Source organism: Argiope bruennichi, chromosome 10 (genome assembly GCF_947563725.1).
Source record: "Argiope bruennichi chromosome 10, qqArgBrue1.1, whole genome shotgun sequence".
In the NCBI taxonomy this organism is placed as follows: Eukaryota; Metazoa; Arthropoda; class Arachnida; order Araneae; family Araneidae; genus Argiope; species Argiope bruennichi.
The window spans coordinates 79014552-79020551 of record NC_079160.1 but is presented as its reverse complement, the minus strand read 5'-3'; the positions used below and the strand labels follow the sequence as shown (position 1 = coordinate 79020551).

Here is a 6000-nt window from a genome sequence, read left to right as displayed (position 1 = left end):
AGTGCAAAGATGAGAAAAAGTAGCCTGACCAGAATTTTATACTGAGCAGCACGTCATTGATTTCGATGTGTTTTATACATATCATTATCGGTCGTGTTTTCCCGCATCAAAATCAAAATTTTGTTGCAAGAATATATTTGCTACATTTACTTTAGCAAATACTATGCCACGGCTCCAAACAAATAGGTAACGACTCCTGTTTTCAGTCTGCATTAGAAATATCTTTCTTCATCATGAAATTGAAGAATTGTTAAGAGGTTATATTTCTCAAAGACAATACACATAACAAAAGGGGTTTGAAAGATCCATGGTTCGATTGCTAATGGAGTAATGTGCTAAGGGTTCCAAGATATGGGAATGCTTTGATTTTTGGGGCGCCGTTGAATTCCAAGCTCATTTATCATGAGCAGAATCTAATTGTAAAAATATGTACACTAAAAGCTTTGGTCATGGCAAAAGACTGGAGTGGTTTGGCCTAATTTCCACGTGAGCATAGCTATCTCAAATATAATTTTTTTTACCACCCAATTATATTTCTTGTCATTAAATATAATTTCATTTGGACATTGCTTTGAATGCTTTTTTTTTTTTCTTCTTCCAATGAAATTATAATTTCTTTGCGAGGTTAAAGACATGCAAGATGCTTGGTTGTAACAACACATGGAATAACTTTGCAATTTTATCATACTCTGGGGGGGGGTGATGGATTCTTCATAGACAAAAGCCGTTTCTAACTTCAAAACTTACCTCACGTACTACTGCTGGCAAAACTGAGGTCCTGACCGTGATCTTGACCTAGAGTGATCTTGATCGAGAACATTTCTTCCTGAGCATCCCAACCTCGAATGCCGCTCTTTCCCAAATAATCGCAGACGATTCTACAAAAAAGAAACTCACCTCAAACGATAGCACAGAGAGTAGAGATGATGAAAGAATACAACGTGGAAGAAAAGAAAGTCAAAATTTTTTTTCTTTTTTTTTTCCTATGGAGGTATCTTTTTCGAAGGGAATGACATTTGCCTGTTTGTCACTCCACGAGCGAGAAGGAAGGAAGAAGGAAATGTGAAGGTGGGTGCGGGGGAGGATGCTAAAAAATTCTTCCAATAAAAAGGCGGGAAGATGCTAATGGCATTCCTCCGAAAGGCTCTGCATCAGTTTTTGGATAAAATGCGTCAGCCAATCTGGATGCGCGACTGGGTATTCATTTATGTACGGGAACCTATTTGAATATCATAATGAGGCACGGGTCGCTATGGTAACGGATGGATGATGGCCAATCGTTTTCCTGAGGTAGCGCGCGCCAAAGAATACGCTCTTTGCGCGCGCGCTGGGTTTTCCATTTTAAGAATCTTTTTTTTTTTTATCTCTCCCCCTCTCTTTCTCTTTTTTCGCTCGCCTGTTTTATTTCCTTTTTTTTCTTACGTGATTTTTAACATAACTCTCATTGTAGTCGGACGCCTGGTTTTAGATGGTGACGGCACTCCGCCGCGTTTGAACGTGTGCAATACAGGCTCCGTCCCGCCGAATACAAGGATTTTTTTTGTTGTTGATGTTTTTATTGTTGTTGTTGTTACGAAGGGTGGTCGCCGAGAAGAAGAAGTAGTGACCTGTTCGATCAACAACCCTTTAAGCGGTTTGGACTGTGTGCAACTGTATTGGTGGTTATTCATCATCAAACTGAACAGTTTTTTTTTTCTTCTTTTCTTTCTTTTTGTAATTGCGATTATACAACAATACTTACTTTTTTCCCAAGGGATTTTTCGTCGTCATATCTGTGGGAATTTTTCGGATTTTTTTTCACTTTTTATATTTTGCGTTGCTGAAGACATTGCTATGAAAGTGGATTCTTTCTATTGGTTATAATCGTCTGCGGAAAGGAAGTTCGCCCACCCCGACTGCTGAACGGTAAATTAATTTCTCCTCTTTCTTGTTCTTTTTTTCAGGCATTCTGACACGCCGGCTATTCAAAACAATGAAGAAAGGAGGGGAAATCCCTCTACGTAGATTCTACGAATTAATACCAATTACAAAGAATTAACTAAACGTTTTAAACGTATGTTATTAAGGATTTAACATAGTAATACCACCTGTTCGCAAAAATCATTAATTCTCAGACTTTCAATTTAGATTTGCAAATTTTCAATGGTATGCAATTAGATATTAATTCGTATATTCCTTTGTACAATGCAAGAATCAACTTTTGCGTCTAACTGCCGGTTAATATTTTCGGGTAAATAATCTTTTCAAAATTTGCACACCTTTCCTAAATCAAATTCTTTTTAAGAAATGGAGGTCATAATTAATCAACTTGTTCTTTAATTTGTTATTAATTAGACAGATACTGAATATCCCTATGTAAATGTCATCTTTGAAAAGTTTTCAGGCTTTATTACTTTTTTAAATTTAATCCATGAAAAGATTTTCAATTTAAAAACAAACTTTTTTACATAGTGATCCATATTAATCATTTTAATTAATTAAAATAAATAATTATTTTACTTTATCTTTATGGAAATGTATACTATCGTTTTATAATTTCTTTTGAAAGAACTTATTCGAACAAGTACTGTTCAAAGAAAATTACTTTTATGCTTAATTAAAAACGCGTTTATTTTTTTAATAATCCGATGGCTCGCTCAATACAGAGGATATTTAATAATAATCGTTAGCAATTTAAGTTGAGAATGTTCAAAAAGCGATGCATAAAAGTAATCGTAAGAAAAATAGAAAAAAAAAATTGAAATTTTTGAAATTTAATTAATATTGAGATTAAGTTTTGAGTAATTACATATGAACCCTTGGCGCGTACAAAGTCTTTTATTATTATTATTATTAATTCTTAGGTCAAATCGAACATAATTCTGAGACAAATTGAAATTTAAATCAAAACTTCTTTTTTAATTAATGCTGAAATGAAAAAAAAAAAAAAGAATTAAATCAAGGCATGCATTAGATCATATTTCGTAATTAATTCTAAGCTCACACCGAACATAGTTCTTAAATTAATCTGAATCACAAATTTAAACATTTTTCGTAATTAGAATTGAGTTGAACGGAGAGTTAAATCGAGATACGTATCTAATTAATTCTGAGATCAAATCGAACATATTTCTGAAACAAATTGAAACATAAATCAAATCTTTTTTAATTAATGCTGAAATAAAAAAAGAAGTTAAATCAAGGCATGCATTAGATCATATTTCGCAATTAATTCTAAGCTCACACCGAACATAATTCTTAAATTAATATGAATCACAAATATAAACATTTTTCGTAATTAGAATTGAGTTGAACGGAGAATTAAATCTGAGTTAAATAGAGATACGTATCTGATTAATTCTAATTAATTCTGAGATCAAATAGAGAGTCAGTTTCCGAGACAAATCGAAGTACACGTCATATCGAAGCTACAACGAAACAGAGCATTTTTACTAAAATTTAGTACAACAGTGCATTTAATGCTTTATTAATGCAGCATTCGAAATAACCTCAAATTAATGTGGCAGTTTTTTTAAGTCACGTGTTTATTGTAAAGTTCTGCTGAGGTACTTGCATCCCTTACTGTTTCTTCTAATTGTTGAAAGCAATTTTTAATAAGATCTGTTAAATTTATTTTTCTGAAATCTATGTCTATTCTAATATAATCTTTACAAGTACTTCACAAACGGTTAGAGGTTTCCAGCAAATGAAAAGGCCTTGGAGTTTTCTCAGTACTTTCAGCTGTAATTTGTGGTATTAATACATTTATGACTAGAAAAATGATTTTTATATCAGAATCACTGAAAGGGTTATAATGTAAACATTTAGTAATATTTTATTATTTGGTAATAATATAATAACAATCTTAAAAAATAATAAAAGTATTTGATTTAAAAACTTATTCTGCTTGATCAAAATTGTATCTAAGTTCTCACCTCAAGAGTTTTTAAAGGTTTTTTTCCCCTTACTAATTTTGAATTGGATCTTTGAAAGTTTTAATTGTAAGATTTAGCCCGCAGATAATTCATCAAATATTTAACAAAAGAGAAAAAAAATAATTTTTAGATATTTGGTCGCGTTTAAAAACTTTCAAAAGATATTTAAAAAAAAATCCATAAATATGACGATTTTATTGCTTGTCTCACACAGAATCAAGAATAGGAATCTAAATCCAAAATAACATTCATTAAATGTAAAGAATACAGACAGTTTCATAAAACAATCGTTGAATTTTTTTATGCTTGCATTAGTCTTTTAAATAAAATTAAAAGCAGTATGTCTCAGTTTTCTTAATCCATTAAATCCTACCTTACTTATTTGCATCATAAATTAAAGCTTCCACAGAATTTTCTGAGTTGAAATATGTCTGATTACGTATAAAATCAAGAAGTGTTATTTAACCATTTTTGCTACTGCAATATTAATGCATAGAGATGGAGTATTAAAATAATGTTTTGTTGAAATGAATGCATCACTTGATCGTTTTTGAGTTGAAAATTATTAAAAAGTTTGCTATATGCAATGTTAATGCCCAAAAATGGAGTATTAAAATAATGTTTCGTTGAAATGAATGCATCACTTACTCATTTTTGAGTTGAAAATTATATAAAAGTTTGCTATATGCAATATTAACGCGCAAAATTGGAGTATTAAAATAAAGTTTCGTTGAAATGCATGCATCACTTAATCGTTTTTGAGTTGAAAATTATTAAAAAGCTTGTTACATGCAATATTACTGTACAGAAATGGAGTACTAATGTTTCGTTGAATTAAACACATGACTTAATCGTTTTTGAGTTGAAAATTATTTAAAAGTTTTGTTTTCCGGAAATTATTTTGAATATTTTGTTCTAAACTCTTCAATCGAACAGTAATGATATATAAAGAGCCCTAACTTAATTGTATTACTCTTATAAGTTTTATGCTACATTCTATTTGCTATCTTTCTGCTGAAGATATTTTTTGTTGGGAGATTATTTTGTACTACCTTTAGTAGTACATTGTATCTTTCCTTTTAAAGTCTATTTTTACAGAAATGTACTACATCTGAGAGGATAAAAGACTTTACTCTTAATTTCATTGTAATATTAGACGTTTAAGATTTACAGAAAAATAAAACTGCTATGTAATTTTTATAAATTATGCTCGAAATTAAAGATATATGGATTTGAAAATAGCGATTTTTTTTTTAAATAACTATTTTTGAAGAGCCAAACACCTTGAACACAATGTCAGTAACAGTGTTATGCCAATTTCCATGTTAGAAGGTCAATGACTTTGAGCCAGCACATCGTTGTATGCAAAGTTGCTCCAAACATTTAAATAGGATTGATATTACTAAAAAATTTAAGTTATGGTACTTAAATATTAAATTACGTAAAAACAATGAAGTTGTATGGTATTTAAGTGATTAAGTTGTGTAAAAGCAATACATTTCATTTTAATAATAAGTAAAAATGTAAAAATAAACTTTCCCAATTTTTGCATACAATTATTCTTTATTTTACATTTTTCTCCTTTAAAGAACTTTTGCATTGATATCATTAAAAAGTATAAACAAAATCATATTTATATACAAAAACTTGATAGATTTTTTTTTTAAATTGAGGTTTTTGCAATTTATTATTTTTAATTTAGTTTACATTTTACATTTTGATGATAAGTTGCTGTATTGTTAAATTTGTCATGGTACAATAGAAAGCTGTATTAAATCAGTTAATTACATTTTAATAAAAAGTAAAAGTAAAAAGATAAACGTTCCCAATTTTTGTATAGATATATTCGTTATCATGCATTTTTCTCTTATAAAGAACTTTTGCATTGATACCATTAAAAAAGTATTAGCAAAATTATATTTATATACAAAAATTTGATAGAATTTTTTTAATTTGGTGTTTTTAATTTACTAGGCCTTTAAATAGCATATTTTGAATTTTGATGATAAGTTGTTGTATTTGTAAATTAATATATTATCTTTATATAATAATAGAAAATGTATCATTAATACAAAATGTACAGGCC

The 6000-nt window shown here is 29.6% G+C and overlaps 1 protein-coding gene across 1 annotated transcript in view; it reads left to right on the top strand.

The window, feature by feature from the left end:
* The first annotated feature begins 1867 nt into the window (after positions 1 to 1867).
* Positions 1868 to 6000, top strand: part of LOC129988848 (zinc finger homeobox protein 3-like) — a 415162-nt gene continuing 411029 nt past the window's right edge. The window contains exon 1 of the mRNA XM_056097122.1: positions 1868 to 1905. The gene's annotated coding sequence lies outside the window, so the exon portion shown is untranslated. The remainder of the gene's footprint in view (positions 1906 to 6000) is intronic.